Consider the following 13,101-nt stretch of genomic DNA (forward strand, 5'->3'; position numbering starts at 1 on the left):
GATAGGCCACCTCTGAGAAAAAAAGAAAATTCTACATCCTGACAAAAGTCATCATCAGGTATACTACAGGCTTTGCAGAAAGCTGATACTTCAGTTTTAATCCCAGAAATCAATGCCTTATTAGGCCACAGAGTAACCCAGGCATGTTGCGATTCGGTCTCTTGCAGGAGAACAATGTTCCATTTAAAAGGCTACATTGGGGAAAGTCTCTTCACTAATGCAATAGGCTGATAGGAACCTCTGCCACTGAGTATCACTACCTGGCAGTGTGTCTAAGGCTGGTGATGAATGGAAGGCAAGAGTGGCCACTGAGTATCACTACCTGGCAGTGTGTCTAAGGCTGGTGATGAATGGAAGGCAAGAGTGACATTTACTAAATCAGGTTGTATCCTCCATGCAGAGGAGTGAGGAGCACCGGTAAGCAAGAGTGATTCACTCACTGAACCTGCTTCAGCAATCTATGAAGACTTTATTCCAGACTCACAGCAGGGAAAAACATACTTAAATCTTGCCTGCAGAGCACTCCGGGAATGAAATCTATCACATCACTGTAGGGGGAGAGACCAAGAAATCAGCTCCGCAATTGTGTGCTCCATCCAGTGACAAGACACTGCTGTCAATATTCAAACATCCCCTGGATGCATAATGAGATGCTATCAGCAATACCTGCACATGCAACACAGTACTGGCCAAAGAGCAGGGGTGCTCCACTGGGCAGTTAGCAGCTTTGATGCAGCAGGAATCAGTTATCAGTGCATAAGGGGTGAGAGGGAAACTTTGTTTCAAGTCTGTAAACTGGGAGGAATAAAAGCAGGATTTTAAGAGGGAGAACACACTGCATCCATCCTCCCTCGGGGTCAGCCATTGCCTCCCTAAACTGAGAGCAAGCTTGCTCTGAGGTTCAGCCTCCTGTGCAGTGGAGGTGGGTTAGATGGGAGGTGGTATTTTTAGGTAGGAGGAGACTGAAGAGCTTTAGCAATTCCTTACCACCCCATTCCCCTCTCTAACCTTATAGCCTAAATAATAATAATAATAATAATAATAATGACGACGATGTCCTAACCTTTATCAAGCACTAAGTGTCAGGCACTGTATGAAGCCTTTTAAGTCCATTAGACAATTTAATTCGTAAAACCCTCTGCAGGGAAAGGGAACTATTAGTATCCCTATCTTACAGATAAGGTTTTAAGGAACTTGCCCAGATCAACCCAGTTGTGCATTGCCATACAAAGGTTTTGGAATTCTGCCAGCAGAATTCACTACCTCAAGGGTCTACACTTGGTTCTGTTCTCAAAGGTCTTTGCCAAGTTACTATTTGTCTACAAGGGGCGTTACCAAAGCATTATTGTTTTCCCAGGTCTTTACCTTCATAAAATTTATCACAATCTGGACATATCTTATTTCCTTCTTTGCTTATTTATTATTATTCCTTTTCTCCAATAGACTGTAAACACCAAGAAAGCAGGGATCTTGTCTGTTATGTTCACCAATTCTCACTAGCCCTTAAAGCCATGCCTGACATGTACATGCATGCATTGTCTATTTGTTAAATCAATGTTTTGCCATTAATACTCTGGATTTAATTGAGCACATAGGTCATGAGCTTCTCAGAGGTTTCATTTATCTACATGGCCTATATGGGCCTGACCCATAGTGAGCATGCAATTAATGCTTTTTTTGCCACATAGCATCATTTTAAGAGCAGGTACCTGCTTTTTGGAACAGACAGACCTGGGCTCAATCACTCATTAGCTATGTGACTTTGAGAAAGCTACTTAAACCCTTTGTGTCACAGTTGCTTCATCTATAAAATGGCAGGATTGTTAAGAGAACTAAATAATTAAAATCATGGCACATGGTTAGCATCTTAAGAATATGAGCAAACCCTTTGAATGAAAGAATTAAAGGATGAATGACTTTGCTATACCTAACATGACCATGAGGTAAGCTTTTATGGGTAATGAGTAGCAGACATGAGGCAATAATTTTGGTGAGCAACAGGACAGCACAGTGGCACTCAACACCTTGGGTGGGGTATGGAGTGGGGGTTGTGTATGGAGGTAGGGAAAGTGGTATAGTTAGGAAGGCGAGAGCTGAAGGCCAAGATGGAGATAGGGATCACAAAATATTCCTGCATCACATCTTTGCCCAAATTAAGATATATCATATAAGTAACATGTACTCAATAAATGGTAACCACCACTAGACCCAATAACAAATGCAGTTTCACTGTTTTCTACCAAACAGCAGCCTCTGCAGGAACCAGCTGCCTCATCTATTGTAAACCCATTATTCTCATTTTCTAAAGGAAATTACTTTAAGCTGGAAGCCCCATTCTAACCAGACCCACCCAACCCTATCCAAAGGCTGTATTTCAAAGATTATGAAATATCTCTCCGGAAATTGCTCTCCTGTGTTCTTTTCATTTATCTAATATGATTTTTCATACCACTGTATTTTTAAATATATTTTAATTACACAAGAAATACATATTTATTGTGAAAAACAGAAGGAAAACATAAAATTAATGAAAACATAATATGTAATTCCAATATTTTGTTGTTTCATGTTTAGGTAATTGGCAACATGTTACCATTATAAATAATACTGAGAGAAACATCCTGGAGTTTAATTCTTCATGCATATCCTTTATTACTTCATTAGGACATATTTCTGAGGCACAACCAACAGTCATTTTGTCACCAGTTTCGGTTGCGAGCTCAGCAGAAGGTTGAGCTAGAAACCAGGTAGAGCTAGAAGGGAGAAACTTTAGTCTATCATCAGAGAAGTCAGTAGATAAATGGCGAATATTTGCCCTTCCTGATTTAAATCTAACTTCTCCCGAGACTGAATCTGCTCTGGGGTGTCTCAGCGGTAACATTTCAAAATAAGTATTTGGGAAGTTTGTCTAATAAAAATGCCCAAGGATTGCATTTTCAATTCTACAGATTTTTTTTTCCCCAGGGTTTTTCTGCAGAGCTGCCTGTAGGTCTGAGGTCTGAAATCACAATAGGAATTGTGATCTATTTATTGAGAATAAGTTTCTTCACTCTTTGAGAGAATGCAAGCTACTATTTTAGGTACCTTTTGCACAGCCTGAATCCTGAGAAATTGTGTTATTTTACCATCAAGGAAGACAAACTAGTTCAAATTGATTATTCCAGTGATTATATGGAGAGCATTTGTATAGAAAAAAACCAGATCTAAGCCAACCAATCACACTTGTTATAACAAAATATTTTCTCTAAAAGCTAAGTGAAAATTAGAAAGAAAATCAATAATCTTTACCAGGACAAAGAAGAATCTCACAGGGCTTGATGTCAGAAAAATCTCACCTCTGCCTATCGAAAAACATGGGCAATGATGGATAAGTTCCCCACAAGCTGAAAGAAAAGAAGAGCATTTCAGAAGCTCTAAATCAGTTTGGTTATAAGGGCACTGAATCATTTGTGCTGCATTCAAATTACTTATGAGAAAGGAGAGACACGGCTGCTAACTTGGAATTTAAGAAGTAAAATATTCTCCACCTGGCTCCTGAGCAAGGAAGCCACAGCATGATTGGGACACTATCTCCAGTTTCCAGACCCAAAACAGACCTCTAGGCTCAAGACTTCAGTTGCCTTGGGTTGTTTCAATAAACAGAGGAATGTCCAATAAACAGAGGAAGGTAGCAAAACAGAGTTAATGTTGTCATCCTCTTTTTATAGTACTCGGCCTGCTAAAATGTTTATCAGGTGATTTCTCTGAATACTTACCTGAAAAACCTGAAACTAAAAACACATTAGAGATTACAACCTAATTATTTTTAAATGGGCAGAAGACTTAAGTAGGTAATTCACAAAAGCAGATAACCAAATGCCCAATAAATATTTGAAGAGGTGTCCCCCGTCATTAATCATTATGGAAATGCAAATTAAAATCACAATGAAATACCACTACAAATCCAACCAAATACTTAAAATTGGCTATCTCGTGTAAAGCTGAATGTGAATATATCCAATGACACAGTAATTCAGCACTAGTGTATCCTCCAAAGAAAAGTGTTCATATGTGCACAGAAAGGTATGCCTGAGAAGTTCCTAGAAGTACTATTTTTAATAGCCACAAAACAGAAATCAACCTAAGTCTTACCAACAGAAGAAGGGATAAATTTTGTTAAATTTATACAAGGGAACACCACACAGCACTACAAAAGAACAAATTACCACAACAATATGGATGAATCTCTAAGATATAATGTTGGGTAAAACAAGGCTCACATAAGGGAATAAATGTTGCATGATTCCACTATACAGTCTTCAAAGCAGGTCAAAATGATCTTAGAGGTCCAGACAGGGGATATCTTGGTGGGGGAGGGGTAATGACTCAGAAGGGGCAAGAGAGAGGCTTCTGGGAAGCTGGCTGCATTCTGCTTCCTGACTGATTACAGGTTCTGTTTCACTGAGCCATCAGAAAGGAAGATGTTGATAAGTAAACAGGCCATCTCATTTTATCATGTGAAGAAAAAGACTATCACTGATTCAAGGACAGTTTTTGTTTTCACCAAACAACTAGCTTTACTCTAAAAAATTAAAAAAAAAAAAACTGTGACCAGGTAATACAAGGATATGGCATAAAAAGCCCAAAGGTACAAATAAGAATAAAATGAAAAGTAATTCTATTTCCCAGACCTACATCTCAGCTACCAGTACCAGTCCCTCCACAGACAGACATGGCAAGACATCTCTTAACTTACTAGGGTTTGAAATTCAAACTCTTACAAGAGCCCTTGCTTACAGCCAAGATTTCCTAATCACCCTGTCCAGCCTGAATCTCACTAGCAAAGGAAGTGCCTCCTGAACTTCTCTAGCTTTCAGGAGAGAAGTCACTCATCCAGAAAGGTGGAGCAAACAGCCTGCCCCACTTTAAAGATGAGGTTTGTGGCTGGCAGTCAGTATCATGTTAATTAAAACGTGGCTCTTTAAAATTCTTTTTCTTACTTTTTACATTTTCACTTAAAATGTTAAAAATGCATTGTTAAATAATAGTGTTTGAAAAGACTGTTACAGAACCTGTTTCCCTCCCTACCCCCAGTAAAACCAGACAGGGCAATTGTCCAGCCATGAGCATAATGTATATGGCTTCTAACACCAAGAAGAGGCTGCAAGATTCTATTCTGAGGAAACACTTCTATATTTTTCTGCTAGAGAAGGTTCTCCAAACCTGTAAGGAGCTGAAAATCACAAGGAGGAGGCACAGTGTTCTCTCTGAGGGTGGACCAGACTATTGGTGATGTGTCCCTGCAACTGCCACTCACCACTGATGGTTACTCTTCCTTTGGGGAGAGGGAAAGGATATGCTCTGAGTAGTTTCTGACTCAATGTAGAAAAGTAAACATTTAGAGAGATAACCAATTTTTCTTCAAGATTTATTTTCCCTTTTCCAACTAGTTTTGCTTTTCTTGGTCATACCCAAACATCAGTTCTTAAGTTTTTCAGTTTATTTCCAATTCTTTTCCTTCTTCCTTGTAAATTTCTCTGTGGTAGCTGAATTATTTTTCCTGAAGTACAATCAAGGATCATTTGGTTGTTTAATAGCTGTCTGGCCCTCATTTTCCAGTTTTATTGCTGTTGCTTTCATTGTGCTAACATATATTATATATACACCACAAAATGTATTATTTTAACCATTTTTAAGTGTACAATTTAGTGGCATTAATTACGTCCACAATGTTGCGCAACTGTCACCACCATCAATTACCAAAACTTTTTCATTACCTCAAACAGAAACTCTGTACCCATTAAGCAACAGTTCCCCATTCTTTTTCCCCTCAGCTCCTCATAACTTCTAATCAACCTTCTGTCTTAATGAATTTGCTTATTCTAAATATTTTATATGGGTGGAATCACACAATGTTTACTTTTTTGTGGCAGGCTTCTTTCACTCAGCATAATGTTTTCAAGGTTCGTTCATGTTGTGGCAGATATTGGAATGTCATCCCTTTTTATGGATGAAGAGTATTCCATCCACGTCTTGTTTACCCAGTCATCTGTTGACGGACACTGGGGTTGTTTCCATCTTTCGGCAATTGTGAATAATGCCACCATGACCATTAGTGTACAAATATCTGTTTCAGACCTTGTTTTCAATTCTTTGGGATATATACCTAAGAATGGAATTGTCAGGTCATATGGTAATTCTATAGTTAACTCTGAATAATAACCAAACTGTTTTCCACGGTGGCTGAACTGTTTTACATTCCTACCAATAATGCACCAGGGTCCAGTTTCTCTACATCCTCATCAATGCCTGCTATTCTCTGTTCTGTTCTGTTTTGGTTTTGTTTTGTAATAATAGCTGTCTCTGTGGGTGTGAACTGGTATCTCATCTTTTCATTTACATTTACCTAATAAATAATGATGTTGTTTTTCATGTGGTTATTGGCCATTTTTTTATCTTTGGAGAAATGTCTATTCATGTCCTTTGCCCATTTTTTAAATTGGGTTGTTTGTATTACTATTGTTGAATTTTAGATTTCCTTATATCTTCCTAATATTAGACCCTTATCAGATATATAATTTGCAACTATTTTCTCCCATTCTATAGGTTGTCTTTTTACTTTCTGACAATATCCTTTGATGCACAAAAGTTTTTAATTTTGATGACTCACATTTATTTATTCATTTGCTGCTTGTGCTTTTGGCATCATATCTAAGAATCCATTGGCAAATCCAAGAATATGAAAATTTATCCCCATGTTATCTTCTGTTCCAGTTTGCTAACGCTGCCGTTATGCAAAATACGAGAAACAGACTGGCTTTTATAAAGGGGGTTTATTTGGTTACAAATTTATGGTTCTAAGACCATAAAAGTGTCCAAACTAACGAATCAAGAAGACAGTACCTTCAATGAAGAATGGCTGATGGTGTCTGGAACACCTCTGTCAGCTGGAAAGGCATGTGGCTGGCATCTGCTATTCCTGGTTTGCATTTCAAACTGGCATTCTCCCAAATGTCTCTGGGCTTTTCTCTCTTAGCCTTTCCAGCCTGTGCATCTGATCATCTGGGGGTCCTCTCTCAGTTTCTCTGGAGCAAACCCTGGGCCAGCATTTCTTAGCTTAGCATCTCCAAACGTCCTTCTGTCCACATCGCCAAGTATCAGCTTTTCAATGGCCTTCTCCAAAATGCCTCTCTTTTATAGGAATCCAGTGATTTAATTAAGATCCCCCTGAATGGACAGGGTCCATATCTACATGGAGATAATTTAATCAAAGGTATAGCCACAATTGATTGAGTCACATCTCCATGGAAACAATCAAAAGATTAATGTCTGCTCTCACAAGACTGCATTAAGGAACACGTTTTTTTTTCTGGAGGACATAATATATACAAACTGGCACATTTTCCAAGAGTTTTTTTTTCTTTTTTTTTTTTTACTAACTTTATTAATCAAAAAAAATTAAAAAACAAACAGTAAAAAACATTTCAAACAAAACCAAAACAAAGGAATAAGAAAAAAATAAATAACTTTAACTAACTACATTGATTCCAGCCTGTTCCTACCATACCCAAGAAAATTAACAAACCATAACTGAACAAAGAAATATGACAAACAAATAACCTAAAATAACTACACTGCTTCCAACATGTTCCTACCCTACCCCAAGAAAATAAACAAACTATAATCAAACAAAGGAATAAGAAAAACAAACTAAAATAGCTACACTGCTTCTAACATGTTCCTACCCTATCTGAAGAAAATAAACAATCTATATCCAAACAAATGAATAAGAAAAACAAATAACCTAAAGTAACTACATTGCTTCCAATCTGTTCCTACCATACCCCCCAAAAATTAACAAACCATAGTCATTCCTGAGCATTCCCATAACATTAAGTTTACCCTCCATTACTTACCTGTTTTTATTAGATTACTGTTCCCCGTCACTATTTGCTATCACTAGGTCCCCTACATTCTACAACATAAACCATTTATTTTACATTTTTCAAAGAGTTCACATTAGTGGTAACATACAATATCTCTCTTTTTGTGCCTGGCTTATTTCACTCAGCATTATGTCTTCAAGGTTCATCCACATTATCATATGTTTCATGACCTCATTCCTTTTACTGCTGCGTAATATTCATCTTGTGTATATACCACATTCTGTTTATCCACTCATCTGTTGAAGGACATTTGTATTGTTTCCATCTCCTGGCAATTGTGAACAATGCCGCTATGAACATTGGTGTGCAAATATCTGTTTGTGTCACTGCTTTCAGATCTTCAGGTATATACCAAGAAGCGAAATTGCTGGACTGAAGGGTAACTCTGTATCTAATTTTCTAAGGAACCACCAGACTGTCTTCCAGAGTGGCTGTACCATTATACAGTCCCACCAACAATGAATAAGAGTTCCAATTTCTCCACATTCTCTCCAGCATTTGTAGTTTCCTGTTTGTTTAACAGCAGCCAATCTAATTGGGGTGAGATAGAATCTCATTGTGCTCTTAATTTGCACCTATCTAATATCTAGTAAAGATGAACATTTTTTCCTGTGGGTTTTTTTTTTTTTTTTTTTTTGGCCATTTGTATTTCCTCTTCAGAGAAATGTCTTTTCTATCTTTTGCCCATTTAATAATTGGGCCATTTGTACTAGTGTCATTGAGTTGTAGGATTTCTATATATATGTAACATATCCATCTTTTGTCAGATACATGGCTTCCAAATATTTTTTCCCATCAAGTTAGCTGCCTCTTCACAATTTTGACAAATTCCTTTGAGGTACAGAAGGTTTTAAGTTTGAGGAATTCCCATTTATCTATTTTTTCTTTTGTTGCTTGTGCTTTGGGTGTAAGGTCTAAGAAGTGACCTCCTAATACAAGGTCTTGAAGATGTTTCCCTACATTATCTTCTAGGAGCTTTATGGTGCAGTCTCTTGTATTGAGGTCTCTGATCCACTTTGAGTTAATTTTTGTATAGGGTGTGAGGTAGGGGTCCTCTTTCATTCTTCTGGATATGGATATCCAACTCTCCCACCCCATTTGTTGAAAAGACTGTTATGTCCCAGTTCAGTGGCTTTGGGGGACTTATCAAAGATCAGTCGGCTACAGATCTGTGGGTCTATCTCTGAATTCTCAGTTCAATTCTGTTGATCAATATGTCTATCTTTGTGCCAGTACCATGCTGTTTTGACTACTGTGGCTTTACAATAAGCTTCAAAGTAAGGGAGTGTAAGTCCTCCCACTTTGTTTTTCTTTTTTAGAATATTTTTAGCAATTAGAGGCATCTTTCCCTTCCAAATAAATTTGATAACCAGATTTTCCAAGTCTGCAAAGTAGGTTGCCGGAATTTTGATTGGAATTGCATTCAATCTGTAAATGACTTTGGGTAGAACTGACATCTTAATGACATTTAACCTTCCAATCCATGAACATGGAATCCTTTTCCATCTTTTTAGGTCCCCTTCTATTTCTTTTGGTAAAGTTATGTAGTTTTCTATGTTAGGTCTTTTACATCTTTGGTTATGTTTATTCCTAGGTACTTGGTTTTTTTAGTTGCTATTAAGAATGGAATCCTTTCCTTGAGTATCTCTTAAGTTAGGTCATTTCTGGTGTACAGGAACATTACTGACTTATGTGCATTAATCTTGTATCCTGCTACTTTGCTAAATTTGTTTATTAGCTCAAGTAGCTGGGATCAATATCTCAGGGTTTTCCAGATATAAGATCATATGATCTGCAAATAATGACCGTTTCACTTCTTCCTTTCCAATTTGGATGCTTTTTACTTCTTTGTCTTGCCGGATTGCCCTGGCTAGCACTTCTAGCACTTCTAGCACAATGTTGAATAACAGTGGTGACATTGGGCATCCCTGTCTCATTCCTGAACTTAGAGAGAAGGCTTTCGGTCTCTTGCCATTGAGTACTATGCTGACTGTGGGTTTTTCATATATGGCCTTTATCATATTGAGTAAGTCTCCCTCAATTCCTAACTTTTGAAGTGTTTTTTTAATCAAAAAAGGATGCTGGATGTTGTTAAATGCTTTTTCAGCATCTATTGAGATGATCATTTGATTTTTCCCTTTGGATCTGTTAATGTGTTGTATTACATTGATTGATTTTCTTATGTTGAACCATCCTTGCATGCCTGAAATGAATCCCACTTGGTCACGGTGTATGATTTTTTTAATGTGTCTTTGGATTCGATTTGCAAGTATTTTGTTGACAATTTTTGCATCTATATGCATGAGGGAGATTGGTCTGCAGTTTTCCTTTCTTGTAACATCTTTACCTGGTTTTGGTATTAGAGTGATGTTACCTTCATAAGATGAGTTAGGTAGTGTTCCATTTTCTTCAATGTTTTGAAAGAGTTTAAATAAGATTGGTGTTAGTTCTTTTTCGAAAGTTTGGTAGAATTCCCCTGTGAAGTCATCTGGCCCCAGGCTTTTATTTGTGAAAAGCTTTTTGATGACTGATTGGATCTCTTTGCTTGTGACTGGTTTGTCGACGTCTTCTATTTCTTCTCTGGTCAGTCTAGATTGTTCATGTGTTTCCAGGAGATTGTCCATTTCCACTACATTATCTAGTTTGTTGGCATACAGTTGTTCATCGTATCCTTTTATAATTTTTTTAATTTCCTTGTGATCAGCAGTAATGTTGCCTCTCTCGTTATTTTACTTAGGTCTTCTCTCTTTTTTATTTTGTCAGTCTAGCAAGAGGCTTGTCAATCTTGTTGATCTTCTCAAAGAACCAACTTTCGGTTTTATTTATTCTCTATTTTTTTTTGTTCTCTATATCATTTATTTCTGCTTTAATCATTATTTCTTTTCTTCTACTTTGTTTAGGATTACTTTGCTGCTCATTTTCTAGCTTCTTCAGTTATTCCATTAGTTCTTTGATTTGGGCTCTTTTATAGCATTTAGTTATAAATTTCCCCCTTAATACCGCCTTCGCTCCATCCCGTAAGTTTTGATATGTTGTGCTCTCATTTTCATTCATCTCTAGATAATTAGCAATTTCTCTTGCTATTTCTTCTTTAATCCACTGATTGTTTAGGAGTGTGTTGTTTAAATTCCAGATATTTGTGAAGGTTCTAAATCTCTGATGGTCATTGACTTCTAATTGTATTCCATTTTGATCAGAGAATGTGCTTTGAATAATTTCAATCTTTTAAAATTTATTGAGGCTTGTTTTATGTCCCAGCATATGATCTATTCTGGAGAAAGTTTCGTGAGCACTAGAGAAGAATGCGTATCCTGGTGATTTGGGATATAATGTTCTACATATGTCTGTTAATTCAAATTTATTTATCACATTGTTTAGATTTTCAATTTCCTTATTAGTCCTCTATCTGGTTGATCTATATACAGGAGAGTGATGTATTGAAGTTTCCAACAATTATTGTGGAAATCTCTATTGCTTCCTTCAGTTTTGCCAATGTATGCCTCATGTACTTTGGGGCACCTTGACTGGGTGCATAGACATTTTGATTGTTATTTCCTCTTGCTGAATTGTCCCTTTTATTAGCATATAGTGACCTTCTTTGTCTCTTATAACATCCTTGCATTTAAAGTCTATTTTACCTGAGATTAATATTGCTACTCCTTGCTTTCTTTTGGCTCAGCTTGCGTGGAAGATTTTTTTTTTTTCATCCTTTCACTTCACTTTCAATTTTTTTGTGACTCTGGGTCTAGGATGAGTCTTGTAAGCAACATATTGATGGTTCATACTTTTTAATCCATTCTGCCAATCTATATCTTTTAATTGGGGAGTTTAATCCATTCATATTCAATGTTATTATTGTGAAGCCAGTTCTTGAATCAGTCATCATATCTCTTGGTTTTTATTTGTCAGATGTATTTTTTCCCTCTCTCTCTTTATTTTTAATGTACCCTTACTAAAAATCCTTAGTTTGGGCCCGTTATCCAGACCTCACTCTCCTTTCTTTTTTTCTCTGCTGTTAGGGCTCCCTTTAGTATCTCTCGCAAGGCAGGTCTCTTGTTAGCAAATTCTCTCAGCAGTTCTTTGTCTGTGAAGATTTTAAGCTCTCCCTCAAATCTGAAGGAGAGCTTTGCTGGATAAAGAATTCTTGGTTGGCAATTTTTCTCTTTCAGAATTTTTAAATATGTCCTACCACTGCCTTCTCGCCTCCATGGTGGCCACTGAGTAGTCACTACTTAGTTTCATGGTTTTTTTTCTTGTATGTAGTGAATTGCTTCACTATTGCTGCTTTCAGATCTTGCTCCTTCTCTTCAGCATTTGATAATCTGATCAGAATATAGCTCAGAGTGTGTTTATTTGAATTTATTCTGTTTGGAGTTCATTGGGTGCCTATTATTTGCATATTTATGTCGTTTAGAAGGGTTGGGAAGTTTTCCCCAACAATGTCTTTGAATATGCTTCCTAGACCTATGCCCTTCTCTTCCCCTTCTGGAACACCAATGATTCTTATATTTGTGTGCTTCATGTTGTCCATCATATCCCTGAGATCCATTTCAAATTTTCCAATTTTTTTCTCCATTCGTTCTTTTGTACTTTCACTCTCCAGAACTTTTTCTTCACGTTCACTTACTCATTCTTCAAGTTCATCTAATCTGCTGCTATGAGTTTCCAAGATATTTTTAATTTGAGCAAGTTTCTTTTATTTCCATAAGCTTTTCTATTTTTTTAATTTACTCTTGCAAATTCTTCTTTATGCTCTCCTAGGTCTTCTTGATGTCCTTTATATCCTGAGCCATGATATTGGTGTTTGTGATTACTTCTTTAATTAATTGTTTCAAGTTCTATGTATCCTCTGGTTTTTTGATTTGGGCATTTGGGTTATCCATATCTCCTGGTTTCTTCATATGCTTTAAAATTTTCTAGATTTTTGTGCTTTTTTGTTTCTGTTTTTTTTGTTGTTGTTGTTGTTTTTTTGCCTCTTGTCATTTGCTTATCTTGATAGGGTTCATTTAGGATATGCAGGCCTCTTTGACAATTATCTATAATTTGAGAGAGCTACAGCTTGGTGGACTGCACTTTCCCAGACCTACCAGCAGATGGTGCCCCTGAGCCACCTCTTACTCTCAAGCCAGTTCTCCCCAATTTCATCTATGCAGTGAGTAGGGTCCAAACCTTGTGG

General features: G+C 37.0%; 1 pseudogene; it reads left to right on the plus strand.

The window, feature by feature from the left end:
* The first annotated feature begins 5,144 nt into the window (after nt 1-5,144).
* On the plus strand, nt 5,145-5,349 carry LOC119510803 (annotated as a pseudogene).
* The last annotated feature ends 7,752 nt before the right edge of the window (nt 5,350-13,101 follow it).

Source organism: Choloepus didactylus, chromosome 1, assembly GCF_015220235.1.
Source record: "Choloepus didactylus isolate mChoDid1 chromosome 1, mChoDid1.pri, whole genome shotgun sequence".
In the NCBI taxonomy this organism is placed as follows: Eukaryota; Metazoa; Chordata; class Mammalia; order Pilosa; family Megalonychidae; genus Choloepus; species Choloepus didactylus.